The following is a 19,241-nucleotide window of genomic DNA, read 5'->3' on the forward strand; positions in this document are numbered from 1 at the left end:
GCCCGTCTCAGACATAGGAATTACTTAAGTCAGGATATTGCTGTTGCATTATACAACATTTCTGCAATAGTTGTGTGTCTTCTCTGTTAACATAGCTTAGCCTTATTTAATTTGTCTGTTGACTTCTTATCTTAAAATCCTAGTTACCAGCACTACAAAGCATAGGTTTTAGTCTTCTATTTAAGGGTCAATAGTCCAATACAAGGTAAGAAACATATACTTATTGCATTCTGAAACTTAACACTTTATATTCCATAACAGTGGTGAGAGGTAAGAGAAGACAGCTGCGAGAACCACCCCAGGGAAAGAGATAGTCTCAGGCTCCGTCTCAGGAGGTTCCGGTGTACCAAAACTCCTAGATAAGGCATCCACCTTAACGTTCTTCAAACCGGGTCGGTAGGTAACCAGAAAGTTAAAACGAGAAAAGAAAAGAGCCCAACGAGCTTGTCAAGCATTCAACCTCTGAGCAGAATCTAAATATGTAAGGTTCTTATGGTCTGTGAGTACCATGATCTGATGGTGTGCTCCCTCCAAAAAATGTCTCCACTCCTCAAATGCCCATTTTATAGCAAGTAACTCAGGGTTGCCTATATCATAATTCCATTCTTTTGAGGAAAATTTTCTGGAAAAGTAAGCGCACGGTCTAAGATTTATGAGTGTAGACGGCCCCTGAGAAAGTACCACCTCTACTCCAAACTCAGAGGCATCCACCTCCACCACAAATGGGCAAGACAGGTCTGGTTGGACAAGAATGGGTGCAGAGGAAAAGGCAGCCTTCAGGCTGGCAAAGGCTGCTAGCACATCTGGAGACCAGGTACTCACACCCGCCCCTTTCTTGGTGAGATCCGTTAAGGGCTTAGCCACCACAGAGAAGTTCTTAATGAATTTGCGATAATAATTAGCGAACTCCAAGAAGCACTATAGGGCCTTTAGAGTGACTGGTTGGGCCCACTCTGTGATGGTTTTCACCTTCCCCAAATCCATCTGGATTTCCCATGGAGTAATGACATACCCTAAAAAGGATAACTTCTGCACCCCAAAGACACATTTTTCAATCTAAGCAAATATCTGGTTAGCCTTGAGTCAAGGTAGGACAGTTTGAACATGTACCTGGTGTGTCTCTCAGATGGAGGAAAAAACTTAATATCATCTAGGTATACTACGACGTACACACCTATGATATCCTGAAAAAAGGAGTTCATGAACATTTGAAAAATAGCAGGGTAGTTACACAATCCAAAAGGCATAACCAGGTACTCAAAGTGACCGAGAGGCGTATTGAATGCCGTCTTCCACTCATCCCCCTCCCGAATAAGAATGAGGTTATAAGCTCCCGTTAGGTCAAGTTTAGAGAACCACTGGGCACCAGTGACCGGGTTGAGGAGCTAGGGGATGAGTGGAGGGGCGTACTGGTTTCTGACACTGATCTTGTTTAGCTCCCTGTAATTAATACAGGGTGTGAGTCCCCCATCCTTTTTCTCCACAAAGAAAAATCCAGCCCCTACTGGAGACTTGGAGGGCCGGATGTGCCCCCTGGCCAAACTATCCTGGATATAATCCTTCAAAGACTCCCTCTCCGGAACCGTAACATTATAGATGCGGTCTTTAGGAAGTTTGGACCCTGGAATCAACTCTATCTTACAATCCCATTCTTTATGGGGAGGAAAGTCTTCTGATAACTGTTTAGAAAAGACTTCCGAAAACTCAGAGAGGTAGTCAGGTAGTTCAACTCCCTTGGAGATATCCACCTCCACAGGGCGCACGTGGCTGGCACAGCGAGAACCCCACTTGTCCAGTTCCAATGTGCCCCAGTTAATTATGGGGTTGTGTTGCCTTAGCCAGGGTAGCCCTAACACAACATCTACAGACAGATTCTTCATCACCAGAAAAGAACAGGACTCAGTATGTAAGGCCTCTATAGTGAACCGTAACTGCGGGGTAACCAGACTTACAAGACCAGCCTGCAAGGGAGTAGAGTCGACACCAGAGACCAGAAATGGGGGGTCTAAACGAAGAAAATACCCAGACAGTTTAGCCACAAATTGAAGTTAACAAAATTAGTAGCTGCTCCTGAATCAAGAAACGCTTGTCCGGCACGGCAGAAAAAGCTAAATTCTAAAGTGCAGTGCAACAACATTTTAGACCTCACAGGGAGTACCTTAGCTCCTAGACAGTCCTCCTGACAACTGCCTAGGAGCAGAAGTTTTCCGGCTTCTTCTCGCAGGTCATGGTGTGATGACCCGAGACAGAGGTTTCAACTGAAGCGATATTCCCGACGTTGCTTCGCAGTTATGGTTCCCAGTTCCATGGGTTCTGCGGAGGGTGAGGTTAAGGTTGGAACTACCGAAGATGTAGATGCACGGAAGGGACTGGTCTGAGTCGAGCGTCTGGCCCTCAGAGGTGTGGGGTCTGGGGTCAAAATAAAGCTTGCAGCCTTCCCTGAATGCAAAAAATTGCCTTCTCTCCGCGGAAAAGAAGTCTGGAGGTGTAGCCCGTGGTTCAAACACCGTACAAGGAATGGGAGGGGGCTGCAAATTATTAAATGCCCCTTGCTGCTTCTGATGCTGCAGGTGAGAAGTCAGGTCCTGAACCAGGTCCATAAGAACCTGGATCTGGTTAGCTAAGGCCACAATGGCCTCCATAGAGGGGTTTAAGGTTGCTAATCGGATGTGAGGATCCAACTTCATTTTGGCCAGTGTTACTGTCAGGACTGGGGTCTGGGATACTGGAGGTCCCTGAGAAAATCCACAACCCCTGTCCCTACCTACCTTCTCCCCCCTGGGCTACGCCCCAGGGCGACAACTGGGCGACTGTTCCTACACTCACTAAGGAAGGGTAACACGGGGACTAAGGAACAGACAACGAGAGGATACGCAATACAAGAGGGTCAGGGAAGGCAATGGCAGGTCCAAAAGTAGGGAGTCAAAATCAGGAGTCAAAACACAAAGTTCGTGGATGTAGCAGGAAGACCAAACTAACACTGGCACTGGCAAAGGCACAAGCAGGTTTAAATGCTGTCAGAGCTCCTGCCCCAGCAGCTGATTTGGGTGGGTAGTCTGACAGCAACTGAGTGCACCCATCAGCACTGGGGAACCCGCCCCCAGCCCTGCAGGAGGCAGAGAAGGAGATGTATCCCGGCGTCGAGCAACAGTCCGGCGGCCAGGTGAGGTAATGAGGACCGGCGCTCCCCTGCAACGCACAGCAGCCACCTGTGTAACAGGACCAGTGGTGAGGGCACAAGGGACCTGCGAGCCGCCGGTCATGAGAGTAAGATGTTCTGATCCACCCTAGAATTCATAGTTCCCTCAATGTTGCAAGGTGTCCAAACCCTGAGGAACAAAGCACTAATCCATGATTATTCTTCCACTACCACCCCAAACCATGATGCCCTCTTCACCAAACTTCACGGTTGAAGGAGGTTTTAGTGTTGGTCTGCAGTGTCCTTTTTCCAACAAACACTTTTGTGTATATTTGTGTTAAAAACATCACTTTTGTCTCATTCACAGAATATCTTCCATAAGCAGTATGGAACATCCCGTGGTTTGAAGAAAAGTTTAAATAGGCCATATTCTATTTTTTTAGACAGCAGCACCTTTCTTTGTGATGTATTTTACTGGACACAATTCTTGTTTAGTGATTTTGTAAAAGTACACACATGAAAATAGGCTTCTTTTCTGCGATTTGTAAATTCTTCTATAGGTCTTTTGCCGTTCACTTTGGGTATTTCTCACTTCTTTCAGGATTTTTCATTCTACTTTTGAAGTGATTTTAACAGGATACCTTGTCCTAGAGAGAGCAGAACTGTCCTGAATTTTCTGTGGTAGTAAATACTTGATCTAACCATGAATTTATGTGCATCCAGATATTTAGCTTTTGTAGACCTTTCAAGCTTCATGGTATAATGCAATTCTATTGTATTACATTAAGCTGTATGAGTGATCAAACAATTGCAAATTAAAGTCCCCCGTGGAAGCAAAAAACATGTAAAAATGAGTTAAAAAAAAGAGTTTTGTTAATTATTTTAAAAAAAAAGGTAACAAAAGCTAAAAAAATAATAAATGTTTCCCAGATTTATAATTAACAAATTAAACAACCCTACCCCCCAAAAGTAAATTAGGTATTGCTATGTCCATAAAAGTCTCATCTATAAAAGTAACACATTATTTATCCTGCATGGTAAATGTCATCAGAAAATTAATGCACAACGCCAGAATTACACTTTTTTGGTCAACCCCGTCTCCAAAAAAAAATGTAATAAAAAATGATTGTAGCACTATTGTTATAGTGGCTACACGTCATGTTAATGGGCAGTCCCTGGGTTGAACTAATCGTATTTTGCCTGCTTGCGCATGAGCAGTACGACAGCCTTGGCTGCTGTGCAGTGAGTACTGCGAGGTCTAGGAATTAGGCGCATGCACAGTAAGAACATGACAGGTAGGCTAGAGACAACGCGAGAGGCGGGTGAATCCTGTGCCTGCGCAGTAGCCAGTGTGGGACGCTGGTGTGGTCCTGGGTACTGGTATCGTTCAGTTTGTCACGGTGTGATCAGTGCCTGCAGCTGAGAGGTATCACTCCACATCCATTGGGGATCTGGGAAGATTTTAATTGAATTATGTGGGTGATGGTGATTGGTGCACTCATTTATTGCATTAAGTATTTATACACTGAGTTAGTCCAGTATGTGTATTGGCTTGATAAAGACTGCAGTTAGCAGTTGAAACGTTGCTGCTAAAGATGAGTGAGTATACTCACTAAGGCACATTACTCGAGCGAGTAGTGCCTTAGCCGAGTATCTCCCCGCTCATCTCTAAAGATTCGGGGGCCGCCGCGTGTGACAGGCAGGTGAGTTGCAGCGGGGAGCAGGGGGAACGGGGGGGGGGGGATAGATCTCCCCTCCGTTCCTCCCCGCTCTCCCCCGCCGGCCCCGAATCTTTAGAGACGAGCAGGGAGATACTCGGCTAAGGCACTACTCGCTCGAGTAATGTGCCTTAGCGAGTATTAAACTTCTGGGTCTTACAATAGAGGTAAGAAGTATAGTCAGACCCCAGTAAAATTTCTGTAGCAAGAGTATAGGCGAACCCCTGAAACATTGGGGTACCATGACTGTAGGCGAAGGCCGGAAAAATTAGTAAGTTAAGAGTATAGGCGAGGGCCAGAAAAATTAGTGTACGAACAGTACAAATGTACCCCTGAAAAATTGCTCCACAGAGAGGGCAGCTGAAACCCATAATTTTTTTCTTTTAAAGATACAGCTCGCTGTTGCTTAATTTGTAATACAGCCTGGAGGCAGCCCTGTTAAAAAAAATTGGTTCATGGTAAAGTATCAATACTTTTGAAACTTAGAAAAATTGGAAAAAAAAAATTGACAGATGAGCCTTTTGGGCCGCAAAAAAATTGGCAGTTCAGCGTGATGACATGATTTTTCAGGAGGAGGAGCAGGTGGAGTAATAATATCCGAGAGTGATTGACAAAGCAAAATGCCCCTTTTTTTCCGGTGATAGAGAATGCTTTTGTCTGCGGTTGCAGCGAAAAGAATCTTCTGGTTCCGCTGCTCTCCACCGGTGGAGAAGAGAAGTCTTGGGAAATCCAGGCTTTGTTCATCTTTATGTAAGTGTAAGCATGTCGGCACTGGCAGTTGACTGTGATGATTCCCCAGCTGCACTTAACACCCTCTCTGACAAGATGCTAGCAGCAGGGCAAGCCAGCACCTCCAGGATATACAGCGCAAGTTCATGCCATGTGTCCAGCTTTGACTCCCAATAGTTGTATGGAGCAGAGGCATCACAGAGGACGGTGGTATGATCGGCTACGTACTCCCTCACCATCTTTTTACAGTGCTCCCCCTGACTCAGCCTTGACTGGGGAGTGGTGACGCAGTCTTGCTGAGGAGCCATAAAGCTGGCAAAGGCCTTGGAGAATGTTCCCCAACCGGCGCTGAGCATGCTGCCCGATCTCTGCGCCTCTCCTGCTAGTTGGCCCTCGGAACTGCGCCTTCTGCCACTAGCGTGAAGTTTACCATCACTTTGTCCACTAGGGCCCTGTGGTATTGCATCACTCTCGCACCCCTTTACTCTTTGGGAATGAGAGTGGAAAGGTTCTCCTTATACCGTGGATCGAGAAGGGTGTACACCCAGTAACCCGTGTTGGCCAGAATGCGTCTAACGCGAGGGTCACGAAAAAGGCAGCCTAACATGAAGTCAGCCATGTGTGCCAGGGTGCCAGTATACAAGACATGGCTGTCCTCACTAGGAAGATCACTTTCAGGATCCTCCTCCTCCTCCATAGCCCATACACGCTGAACAGATGAGAGGCAAGCAACATGGGTACCCTCTGCAGTGTGCCCAGCTGTCTCTTCCCTCTCCTCCTCCGGCTTCTCCCCCTCCTCCTTCTCCTCCAAAACGTGCTGAGATATAGACATGAGGGTGGTCTGGCTATCAAGCGACATACTCTCATCCCCCGTCTCCTGTTCCAACCGCAAAGGGTCAGCTTTATGCTTTGCAACAAACTTCTCAGCAGGCATAGCAGCGGGATGGTAACACTAATGATTGCAGCACCGCCGCTCACCATCTGGGTAGACTCCTCAAAGTTTCCGAGGACCCGGCAGATATCTATCATCCAGGCCCACTCCTCGGTAAAGAATTGGGGAGGCTGACTACCTTCGCCGCCCATGTTGGAGTTGGTATTCCACTATTGCTCTACGCTGCTCATAGAGCCTGACCAACATGTGCAGCGTAAAATTCCACCATGTGGGCACGTCACACAGCAGTCGGTGCTCTGGCAGATTAAACCGATGTTGCAGGGTCCGCAGGGTGGCAGCATCCGTGGTGGAATTGTGGAAATGTGCGCAGATGCGGCGCACCTTGCCGAGCAGGTCAAACAAGTGTGGATAGTTTTTCAGAAACCACTGAACCACCAAATTGAAGACATGTGCCAGGCATGGCACGTGTGTGAGGCTGCCGAGCTGCAGAGCCGCCACCAGGTTACGGCCGTTGTCACACACGACCATACCCGGTTGGGGGCTCAGCGGCGAAAGCCAGAGGTCGGTCTGCTCTGTCAGACCCTGCAACAGTTCGTGGGCCGTGTGCCTCTTTTCACCTAAGCTGATTAGTTTCAGCACGGCCTGCTGACGCTGGCCCACCGCTGAGCTGACACACTGCGTGGTACCAACTGCTGGCGACATGCTGCTCACAATTCTTAATTGCGAGGTAGAGGTTGCGTAGGAGAAGGAGGGGGAGGGTTTAGTGGAGGTGGCATAAACCGCTGCAGATACCAGCACCGAGGTAGGACCCGCTATTCTGGGGGTGGGTAGGACTTGAGCGGTCCCAGGCTCTGACTCGATCCCAGCCTCCACCAAATTCACCCAATGTGCCGTCAGGGAAATATAGTGACCCTGCCCGCCAGTACTTGTCCACGTGTCAGTTGTTAAGTGGACCTTCCAAGTAACCGCGTTGGTGAGGGCACGATTTAGGATGCGGGAGATGTGCTGGTGTGGGTTGTACTAGCTGGTTGTACGGCTCTTGAGACAGTTGGCGGAAGTCCACAGCCCCATCACCCGGACTCCAGGAACTTTCCAAAGGTTGGGCATCGGTCACGACAAACTCCTCAGGTGAGAGAGGAACCATTTTTTTCCACTCATGGCAGGGACCCAAGAACAGTTCCTGGGAGTCTGCCTGCCCATCAGAATATGTCATTTTCATGGAGGGAGGTGGCTGGGAGGAAGGAGGTGCAGCAGCCAGAGGATTCAGAGTTGCAGTCCCAAGGCTGGGAGTAGTGGACTGTGTAGAAGACTGGGTGGTCGATACATTGCTGGACGCATTTTCAGCCATCCTCGACAGGAATGTTCACACTGCTCTATTTGTAATAAAGGTCTACCACGCGGACCCATAAATTGTGATATGAAGCTGGGGACCCCAGAAACTTGCCTCTCTCCTAATGCTGCAGCAGCCGGCTGCGAATCACCATGACCAGGAACTCGGCCTCTGCCCACACCCTCACTTGGACGTCCGCGTCCACATCCACGACCGTTACCCCTACTCCTCATCATGGCGGATTAAGAATAGAACAGGGCCCAAATAAATTACCCCACTGTACAGCACTGACAACTGTGGCTTAATTCACCGCACACAGAGGCTTGTACATAGCGGAGGCTCTATGCTGTGACTTGAAAAAAGTAACCCGCTGTCTTGCACTGATGCCCAGGGGTAATTTACTGCTCGCAGAGACTTGTAGATTATAGAGGCTGTATGGAGTGGGAGAAGACTCTAAAGCCAGTGGATAGTGCTGGTAACTGCGGCAATCTCAACCCCACCAAGGAGAGGGTATTGTGAGACGCTCTGCACAGCGGCAGAGCTGAAATACTTTGCAGTGGCCCAGGAAATATTACAGTACTGTTTAGCGGTGAGACCTCTGTCTAATTCACTGCAGACACAGAACGGTATAACTGAAGTTGTTCTTATTTGAGTTCAGTTTCAGTGAGAGCTGGTTGTACGGCACTGCAGCCTGGGAAAACTATTACTGAAAGGCTGGGAACAGGCCTAGATGCGTAATACAAAAATGGATGCACTACTAATCCCAGCAGGCCACAACTAAAATGCACACGGTCTGATGTAGCCTTAAGAAGGAGCTTTGGGGTTATTGCACAAAGGATACGGACTGTATAGTGTATATAACTTTCCCTATCGAAGTGGCTGTGCCCCAACACTCTGTTATGCACTGCAGACAGAGAACAGTATAAATGAGGTCGTTAGCAGCAGGCTCGGAAATATTTGAGTGCAGTTTCACGGTGAGAGCTGGTTGTACGGCACTGCAGCCTGAAAAAACTATTACTGAAAGGCTAGGAACAGGCCTAGATGCGTAATACAAAAATGGAAGCACTACAACTCCCAGCAGGCCACAACTAAAATGCACACAGTCAAATGTAGCCCAACGAAGGAGCTTTGGGGTTTTTGAAGACAGGATCCTACTCTAACACTTTCCTTATATAAGCAGTAGCTCTTTCCCTAAACTCTGTATAATACACTGCACACTGAACACTATAGATGTAATGCTCTGCACAGCCCGAGATGAAAAAGAAAAAAAGGATGCACTACTGCTCGCAGCCAGCCACAACAGTAATGCACACGGTCAGATGTGGCCCTAAGAAGGACCGTTGGGGTTCTTGAAGACAGGACCTACACTAACACTTTCCCTATATCAGCAGCAGCACTTTCCCTAACCTCTGCTAGCGTGTGTCTGAGGCGAGCCGCGGGCAGGACCACTTTAAGTACTCGGCGGTCACCTGATCTCGCCAGCCACTCACTGCTGTGGGATGGGATAGGGCTGGCACGTCACAGCAGGAAGTGGTAATGCCTTCCCTGCATGTCTATTGGCTAGAAAATGGCGCTAAACATGCGGGGAGGGAAATGGAATTGACTCGAGTACCGCGTGGTGTTCGTCTCGAGTAACGAGCATCTCGAGTACCCTAATGCTCTAACGAGCATCAAGCTCGGACAAGTGTGCTCACTCATCTCTATTAAGCAGCAAGAATCAGAGATTTCCCCAGTCTCTGCTGTTTGAGCAAGTGTCAGACTGTTATCCAACAGCAAAGCAGCGATTCCTCTTGGCACTGGAGACCCGTGCCAGGCTTCTGATCAGTTCCATAAAAAGGTGATTGTATCAGAATAAATCCGCTTACCATTCATCCTCCAAATGTGTATGGGCAGTAGTTAAGGGGTTAAGAGTGCACATTGGAAAGTGTTCATCCAAAATTGTTACACGTCATGAATGAAGATGACTCTGATAGAATGCAGTACTTTGAGTGATTTCCACACATGGTACATAAGGATGAGCAGCTTGTGGAGACAATTATTATATTTATTGGGCTCCAGTCGGAGCAGTCAAGTTACTCAGTGCCTGGTGTGAATTGTCATCCATGGGCTTAATAGGATAATTTTTTTTTTTTAAGACAAAATAACTGGCCCAGTGTACCTTAACATGTTTCACACATCGTGTTACCAGCCATTCTGTGCACTTTATGTGGATTTGTAATTTTACTTCTAGCAGAATGGAGCACCACCACACTACCTCCGAGCCCATGACAGCCTATCTCAGTAACATTCTGCCAGGAGTTTTGGATAGCATGAGGTGCTGATGAGTTCTTCCTCGTTCCCCTGACTTAACCCACCCCAACTTCTTACATGCTTATAGGGATTTAGTAAAGAATACTTTCACTTCACAAAACAAAGTTGAATTAACTGAACAGATTTCTAATGAGCCAACATTTTCGTTATTTAGAGTTTTTCTCAGCAGACTGATTATTTTAATGAGCAAAAACTGTGACTGAAATCTCCACAGATTTGTTTCTCACTTCACCTGAATATATATATTTATATATAACATGCAGCGGTCACATTATGGTTTCATATCATAGTAAATGAAATATCAGTTTATGTGATGCGACCCGGGCTCTTATACTAACTACTGGAAGGGGATGAAATCCCAGAAAAACAAGCTTATCTTCATCAGCAGAAAGTGTATGTCCAGGAGCATGAGACGAGCCGATGTAAGTACTGTGAGATGTACTTCTGGAGAGCAGGCTGCTAATGACTTGTGACTCACTGTAGGGATCTAGAAACACATAAGGTGATCCATGGAACACTTACATGACAAAGTGTTAGTAATAAAGAGACTGCTAATCCCCCTGTCACTTTAGACAGTGGAGTGTCTAATTGCATTAGTGTACAGTCTCTAAATTTGTTACAACTTGTGATGCTGATTGTAATTGGCCCAGACGATTACATTTGGCCAGTTTTCGCAAAATTGCATCTGGTCAACTGGACCTAATTTATGATGAAAATCACCTTTTCCAGTGTCCGTGGTTAGTATTGTGGCTGTACAGTGCTAGGATCCTAGATTCAGATCTCATCAAGGACAATGTCTGCATGGACTTTGAAAGTCTCTATCCAGATGTTGGTCTTGGTCAGAGTTGAACCTAGATCTCCAGCACTGCACAGCAGCAGTTCTGACAACTGAACCACCATATTTATCCATTCTGCTCCAGAAGAGGAGAGGAACAGGAAGAATACTTGCAAACAGAACATAAAAACACCACACAGATGTTTCTCTTCATATATTTGATCCTAGAACTCCAGCACTGCCAGGCAACAGTGCTAATAACTGAGCCACCACACATGTTCTTTCTACTTCACAGCAAGAAGAATAACCACAAAGAAAACAAAAACTGCATAAAGATGTTGCACTTTAGTTTATCCACTACTCTGTGTAATATAAATGATACTTGGGTAGTTATAGTACCCGAGTTTTATATTCATAGAGGATAATCAGGTTGAGGAGTCCAGTTATGGAAGTAATAGATTTTTTTGCTATTTGTAAATGTCCTTTTTGTTTACAGTTTTTATTTTTTCTGTTCTGTGGATTTAATTTCGTATTTGTTCAATACATTTTTATTAATACAAACAATGAGAATGTTAATCACAGCATGTAATATTATTTTATATCATGTTTAGAAATAAATAAGATGAGTTGATAGATGTTTATTCATGTTGTATTCAGTAACAGACAAACACTGTAACAATTTCTGCTCTTTACAACAAAAAAAACTTTGTTTCCTGAGAGGTGCGTTCTTGATGTACTTAAAGTCTTAGGGTGACCACCCACTAGCATTTGCGAATTTGCTGCATTTTTTTTCCAGGTGTCTATGGGGCTTTCAAATGTTAAAAACGCATCGCGGCAAAATCGCAATTTACCGCGAAATCGCGATTTTGCGTGACGCGATTATAACATTAACAAGTCCCATAAACCCCTGGGAGAAAAAAAAATGCTGCAAATTTCTCAGTGAAAAAGAACTGTAGTGGATAGGCACCCTTATGCTTCACAATTTACAGAGAATCTGTCAGCCAAGGTCCATTCTATTTAAAAATAATCCATTGCCTTGCCCATGAAAATGTCAGTAAGTAGGCCCAGTTAAAAACAATTTATAGGGCTCCCACACACTTGTGTTTTTGTAATGCTGTGTTTTTTGTTAACACGATTGTCAATGGGACTTTCTAATGTTAAAACCGCAAAGCAACGCAATGCACCAAAAATGCACTCTACAGAGGTGCAAAATGTGCGTGAGCGATGCTCTGTGCTATTTTTTAACATGTGCGCAAAATAGTGTGTTTGCATGGTGTAAATATGTGTGTCTATCAGTAAAGCCGCGCATAATGCTATGAACAGCCGACATAGCTCTGTATTATGCTCTGAGCCGCCGGATCTTCATTCCGGATCCGCAAATCTTTGGCCAGCCCAATGCCAGCTGCTCTAAAATGTGGGCAATTATGGTTGTGCTTCATTCGGCTTCTGGTTCTACCTGGATTTACAAGACTGTAACTAGACTTGGAAACATGTCGTGTGGAGGTGATGTTCTTTTTGGCTGGATGCTGTTTATTGCATTTGGGGAATCACCAAGACCACGGAGGAGGTGCCTACTCACCTTCCTAGTGACCAACCTAGTACTAGTAATAGTGCTGGGCCGGTCATTAGGAGTAGGTGAACTAGAAGGTACTGGGTGCATCGGATGGTGTCCCAGCGTGACCGTATGGGGCAGTTTTACTCCCTTTACGTGGACTTGAGGCTCCACCTGGAGAAATTAGTTGCTTGCTGTCATTATGTTTGATGAACTTCTGGAGGTGGTGCTTCAGGGATTATGCACAGTGATGCCACCATGCTGGAGAGTGTCTGTGCTGAGCAAAGATTCCTGGTCACTCTGCGGTAAGTTCATTTGTCCGTAAATGTTACCACATGCTTTTAGCATTAATACTTTTTTTTTTTAAATGTTTTTTTTTTGTAACTGTTTTTCTTAAAGCAGCGCTTGCTTCTGTGAGCAGCTTATATATGTTCCTGGGGCCATGTGTGATGTTCACGGCTCTTTTGGGGTATTTTTTTCTGTCTTAATTTTTTAGGTTTGCATTGTTTTTTTTATGCACAAAGTATCGCTTTAATGCACTCATTTAGGCCAATGCCCTTCTTTGTTGTTTTTTCTGTGTGAATGGAAGGCCAAGGCTTAATTTACATGTGTGACTTTGACCTTGCAATTAAAGCCGTCCCCAAGACGCCATTGGCCAAACCATGTGGTTTTGTGCAATGCTTGCTAACTATTTGCACCCCCTAAAAGCACTCAGCTTGATCAATGCCTTTTTGTGGTGTTGTAGTTTTGCCACTTAATGAGGCTGTGGGTATTTAGGAATTGAATGGCATCTCCCAAATTGGGGTCCAACACACATGGTCTCCCCATGCAGCTCTTGCAGTTATTTTTACCAGTAATGTACACCACTGTTTATTGCAGTCGGGCCTCCACTGTGGTGTTTGTGATAAAAATGCCCAAATCACCTTAACATTCTGGCTGCTCTTGTCTGTGAAATATGTGTGTGTGTTTTGCTTCAAGTCGTGCAATTTCCTCATAACATATTTTTTTGGTTATCCTTCCACACAGGATCCTTGCCACTGGGAATTATTTTGCGTGATTGCATTTTGATGGATGGATATCGCTAAAGGGATGCTGTACAGTTTCCCAACTGCTTCGGGCACTGGACTGGAAGTATATTTGTATCAGAAAGCCACCGAACTCAGGGTCTCAGTATTTAAACTATCATCAGTTCTTTTCAGTGGTTTTCCGGGCAGTTGCGAATAGTAATTATCAAATCCTGCTTGTTGATATTGGGGTCTTTGGAAGCGCTGGGGATGCTTGCATTTTCAGGGCTTCCAGAATGGGTCGGCGACTTATGGCCATGGAGCTCTCTGTGCTGGGGCCCCGGAACCTTCCTGGGTCTTCTGGACTAGAGGCACCATTTGTCCTTGTGGCAGATGAGACTTTTGGCCTGGAAAATCATGTCCTGCATCCCTTTGCTCGCAGACACATGGACATCAAGATGCAGGTGTTTAATTACCGCCTCACACGTGCCGGGCATTATGTGGAGTGTGCGTTTAAACTCTGTGAAAGAATACAACATACTTACTAGATCAAAGCATAATCAGCAGCACATATAATTCCTGATCCAATAAGCTTACCCCTAAGCGGACTTTCAAAGCTGGCCATGTCTCCTGGCGCACAGATTGAAAATGGGGAAAAATGGGTCTGAAGGGTGTTTGTTTGATGCCTGCTGTAGTCTGCAGCTAAAATCGGTCCAAACAATCATCAAAGTACAGGGGCTCTCAAGCCGTTGGGGCAAGCTGATTAGCCTTGGAATATGTAATGTTTTTGATTTAAAGTTGCCTTTTCTAAAACCAGCCCATAGCCAAGGTTTAATGGCCTCAACCTGTTCGCTTGAAAGCTTATTGCCTTCCTTTGTGCCTTCTTATTGTGTGTGGTCAGAAGTGCTGTGTTTAGGTAAATAAAGAAATGACAACCATCTTGTGTTTTTGATTTTTTTTATCCAAAAATAGAAAATGTAAACCGGGCAAATAAATAAGGTGTGCAAAACTTGGACGACATGAAACATGTCTTCTATGTTGAGATGCTGGACCAGCAAAAGATGATGGGAAGCATGGCCACTCTGCATCCCAACAGCCAGAAGTCAGCAAGGCATCTACAGATTGAGGGGTAATGGTGGGGCTCGGTGGAGCAACCTGGGATCCATCGTTGGAAAGAAGTTTTCCCCCCACTGGATCAGGTTGGCCAGGCGCCTGCGAAGATTGTCCAGCTAGCTCGGCATATTGTTGATTTGGGCCTGGCAATGCTGAATCTCCTGAAAGTACCAGGCCAGCCTTTCATGAGGGGGAACATCTCGCCAAACTGTGGGGGGAAAGAGAGCATGTGTTAAAAACGATTTCACTTTGCACACTCCCAAACACATTCTCCAAACAAAATAGAGCCTTTTGAAAATGCCACCTGTATTGTGTGCTTACCCACGCATTTTAGCAGTCAAAAAGACCCATCAACATTCAGTAAACATTGGCCAGCTTTGTGTTTCAAGGACCATTAAGTAGTGTTGCCTTTACACACAACCCTACTAAGGGTTGCTTGCCTGCTTGTGGCACAGCAGTTGCAGCGCACATGGCTGGTATTAGTACACAATGTGAAGAGTCACATTAATTTTCTGGAAGCTCACCCAGAAGGCCACGGGTCAGTAGGCACATATCCACCATCATGGGCGTTAGACCAGCCAAGCGAGTGGTGTGCTAGTCTTGTTTGTTTGGGATCTCTTGAGTTACAGGCTAAAATACAAACACCTAAAAGGGGGATGACCATAGCTAGAGCCCTTGACTTTGCACTGCTAACTGTTTTAAAAAGTTATGGCACACTGCAATAATCCTCTGGGCCTGACACCAGATTGTACAGGGGAGACAAAATCAACACTAGATGCTCGCAGGCATCTGGTCCTCCTCTGCAGTTTGGCCCACTTCATTACTGTCACAGCTGTAACAGTGTATAAAGCCAAATGTGCCAAATAACTATAGTTTGTCAGATATGTAGCTGTGGTCACAGGGCATTGTGTAATGTATTCATTGTGTTTTTATAGCCTTTTTCCTTTAAGAATAATAAAAATAAAAAAATAAAAAAACAAAGGAGATGTCAAATGGACAGGTTGGTGTTCCTGAATGCCCAAACCTAGGTTTAAAATGTATGGCTAAGGAGCTTTTCCTTGGCCACTGGGCAACGCTCAATGCAGCATATTTTGCTGATTAGAATTGCACCACTTGGTCAATGCACAGTCATGTGTCCTCTTCTGATGTTGTTTTTTTTTTTTTTTTTGAGGGGGGGGGGATCTGTTTTACAAGCTTTATTCCTTTGTTAGGTTAAAAGCTGTATGTGGCCAACTTGGAATGAACTTAACACTACAGCAGACTTTACAGATTGCCATGGTGTTTCCACTTAAACCTTTTGGCTGGAAACAGTCCAACACATATGCCTGACATTTACCTGTGACAGGGTGGAATGGGTCCAACTGTAGTCCTGACACCACCACTGGTTGGGGTGACCTATGAGGAGCAATCCCCACAGGAAAACCCTCTGGCTCCGGGGAGAAATGGACCAGGGGCTCGTCTACTGCAAAAGAGATAATAACACAGTTATGTTCACCTTTTAAAAAAAAATTACATACCTGCATTTGGGTGGCGTGTTACAGATCCAAAACCTACCAGAAGGCTCCTCCCAAGAGGCTTGTGGTGGAGTGGAGAAGGTTGGGGGGGCACCCTTGGCAAGGATGGTGCATCCTGTCCTGCTTTAACCCTGTCACAACATGGCTCGTCTGTTGGTAGAAAAGGACCAAAGGGTAATTGACAACCTTCTGCTCACAGCATTCTGCTCTCTATTAAGAGTCTCAAAACCATTTCTCGGAAAAATACACAGATTCGTAGCCACAATTGCAGACAGTCATCTTTTGGGAGGTGACAAGGCGGTCATGCAAAAATGCAGGAATCATCTTTCCAATTTACAAGCACTTTCTCAAAGAAGGGCATGAAAATATTCAAAACAGATCTTCCACACAAGTGGTGGGCCAGACAAAGGTGCCATGTTAGTCCCACTGGCTATGTTGGCATCTGTGTGTCTATCTTCTGCCATACTACTTAAATTTTTCAGGCCTACGCACTGCATGTGTGTCAACTCTTTACTATTACTATCCCCATGGGTAATGATGTCTCCAAGTATGAGCTCGCATATGTGGCATGAGCAAAGACAGCAGTTAGGTGCAAAAATTTCGTCCAGGTGCATAAATTAAGAGCCTTAACATTCCAGGTACAGATGGTAAAATGGTCGCCGGTATACCCACCCACAAACCACAAATGTATATACCTTGCGCTTCTCCGCACCCACTATCGCTGTACCAATTGCTTAGAGACAAAGCTCCCGCTTGATGTGTCTCAGCTGACCAGGGTCCTGGGCTTTAAGGTTGCTATTAGGGATGATCGAGTACACTCGCTAAGGCACTACTCGCTCGAGTAATGTGCCTTAGCTGAGTATCTCCCCGCTCGTCCCTAAAGATTCGGGGGCCGGCGCGGGGCGGGGAGCTGTGGGGGAAAGCGGGGAGGAACGAAGGGAAGATCTCTCTCTCCCTCTCTCCCGCCAGCTCTCCCCTGCTCCCCGCGGCAACTCACCTGTCAGTTGTGGCGGCCCCCGAATTTTTAGGGACGAGCAGGGAGATACTCAGCTAAGGCACATTACTCGAACGAGTAGTGCCTTAGTGAGTATACTCGCTCATCCCTAGTTGCTATACCTTTTCTGCAGCTGCTAATAGCTCTGCACAGTTTCAAACATTAATGCTATCACCCGCACGATCCATCATAACATCGCCTTCTTATGGCTGTTGGAATGCAGGTAAGGGTCATTCTTCCCATCATAGTCTTGCTGGTCCATCATCTGGACCAGCAGGCATGTTTTGCACCATCCAAGTGGTGATGCGTGGCCTCTCATTGTGCCTATTTCTTGTAATTAGAAGTTACAAAATGGTACCTTGTTTACAGTTTTCAGTGTAACAGCCATGCAGGGGACGCATGCGCAGATGACACAAGAAGCACAGTAGACTCCTTCTCTGGCATTAGACACACACTGTGTCTTCGCATCCATGGCAAATGTGAAGGTTTTGTGTGGCGCTGTTGCCGGCGCTCCAGCATTATTGTAGGCATTCTTTTTGTGAATTTGGAGTAAAGAAGTCCCCGTATTGCTTACAAAACCAGTTGGTGGTGTGGTTAATGGTGGAGCAAATGTTTTCTACAATATGTAACCATTTGGCCTTGAGCCGCATTTGAGAGGACCAAAAAGCAGGGCACGCATGTTTGCTGTTGTGACTTTTTGGGCGAATAGACTAAGGTTAAAGGGGCTGTCCCGCGCCGAAACAGGTTTTTTTTTTTTTTTTTAACCACCCCCCCCCCCCCCCCCCCCGTTCGGCGCGAGACAACCCTGATGCAGGGGTTAAAAAAACAAACCGCTCAGCGCTTACCTGAATCCCGACGGTCCGGCGTCTTCATACTTACCTGCTGAAGATGGCCGCCGGGGTCTGCTCCCTCCGTGGACCGTAGCTCTTCTGTGCGGTCCATTGCCGATTCCAGCCTCCTGATTGGCTGGAATCGGCACGTGACGGGGCGGAGCTACACGGAGCCGGCATTCTGCACGAGCGGCTCCATTGAAGAGAGCAGAAGACCCGGACTGCGCAAGCGCGGCTAATTTGGCCATCGCAGGGCGAAAATTAGTTGGCTCCATGGGAACGAGGACGCCAGCAACGGAGCAGGTAAGTGAAAAACTTTTTATAACTTCTGTATGGCTCATAATTAATGCACAATGTACATTACAAAGTGCATTAATATGGCCATACAGAAGTGTATAGACCCACTTGCTGCCGCGGGACAACCCCTTTAAGGTGTGCTGTGTATTTGCCACTAAACATAGGCTGAGGAAAGGAGAGAGGTGGTAGAATTCCCCATGAGGTCTTGAGCCCTCAAACATCTAGCAGGGGTGTTAAAGTTGTACCAATTGTCCAGGGGTTTGCAACCCGGAGAGTTCACACATGGTGGGCCCAATATTTAGGTTACAAGAAATAGAGAGCAAAGCATGGAGGATAGGCACAAATCATAAGAAAGTCTGTTGGAACAGTCTAATTTGAGACCCGCATAATTTAGGCTACCAGAGCCAAAAAAAAACCACAACTGACCACACATTTTTAGGGGCAAATCAATTATGCGTACTATTCTAGTAAATGGGTCCTAAACAGGACTTTGCAAACCATGGCTTGTCCCTGAGACAGGGCATAGGAACTCAATTTTTCAGGAAGTTTGCCCAGCTCCAGGCCTCGTTGCCCCAGCATTGCCTGGGACACATGAACCGGAAGTGCAAGGAGTTATGGCCCACGCAGTGTCAGTGAAGAAGGCCTGTGGCTGCTAAAGTGTATACTATGCGGAATCCTTAATTTTTTAAATAGATTAGAACACATAATCCCGAAACACAAACCAGTATGTGAGTCTGCAAGTTTGGAGCCTATCCCCCAAGATTTGCTCTGTGCCAAAGTGTGTCCAACCTGGACGTGCACTTGTTGGGGGAGGATGGGGGGGAGCCTTCTTTAACCTTGCGACTGGGAAAGGCCTGGCCCCAGGTAAACAGAGGGACATTGGGCCATAATGCTAAAGACAAACATTTTTCACAGATCGCTTCTAACAGCCTCTGTAAGTGGTAACCTAAGCATAGCGAACCCTGCCTCCCACCACGTGATAATGCGTTTGACAAAACTACCTTTGGAAATTGCTCCACAGGGCCAATAAATGGAGATATTTTT

This window comes from Eleutherodactylus coqui, chromosome 2 (assembly GCF_035609145.1).
Source record: "Eleutherodactylus coqui strain aEleCoq1 chromosome 2, aEleCoq1.hap1, whole genome shotgun sequence".
Classification (NCBI taxonomy): Eukaryota; Metazoa; Chordata; class Amphibia; order Anura; family Eleutherodactylidae; genus Eleutherodactylus; species Eleutherodactylus coqui.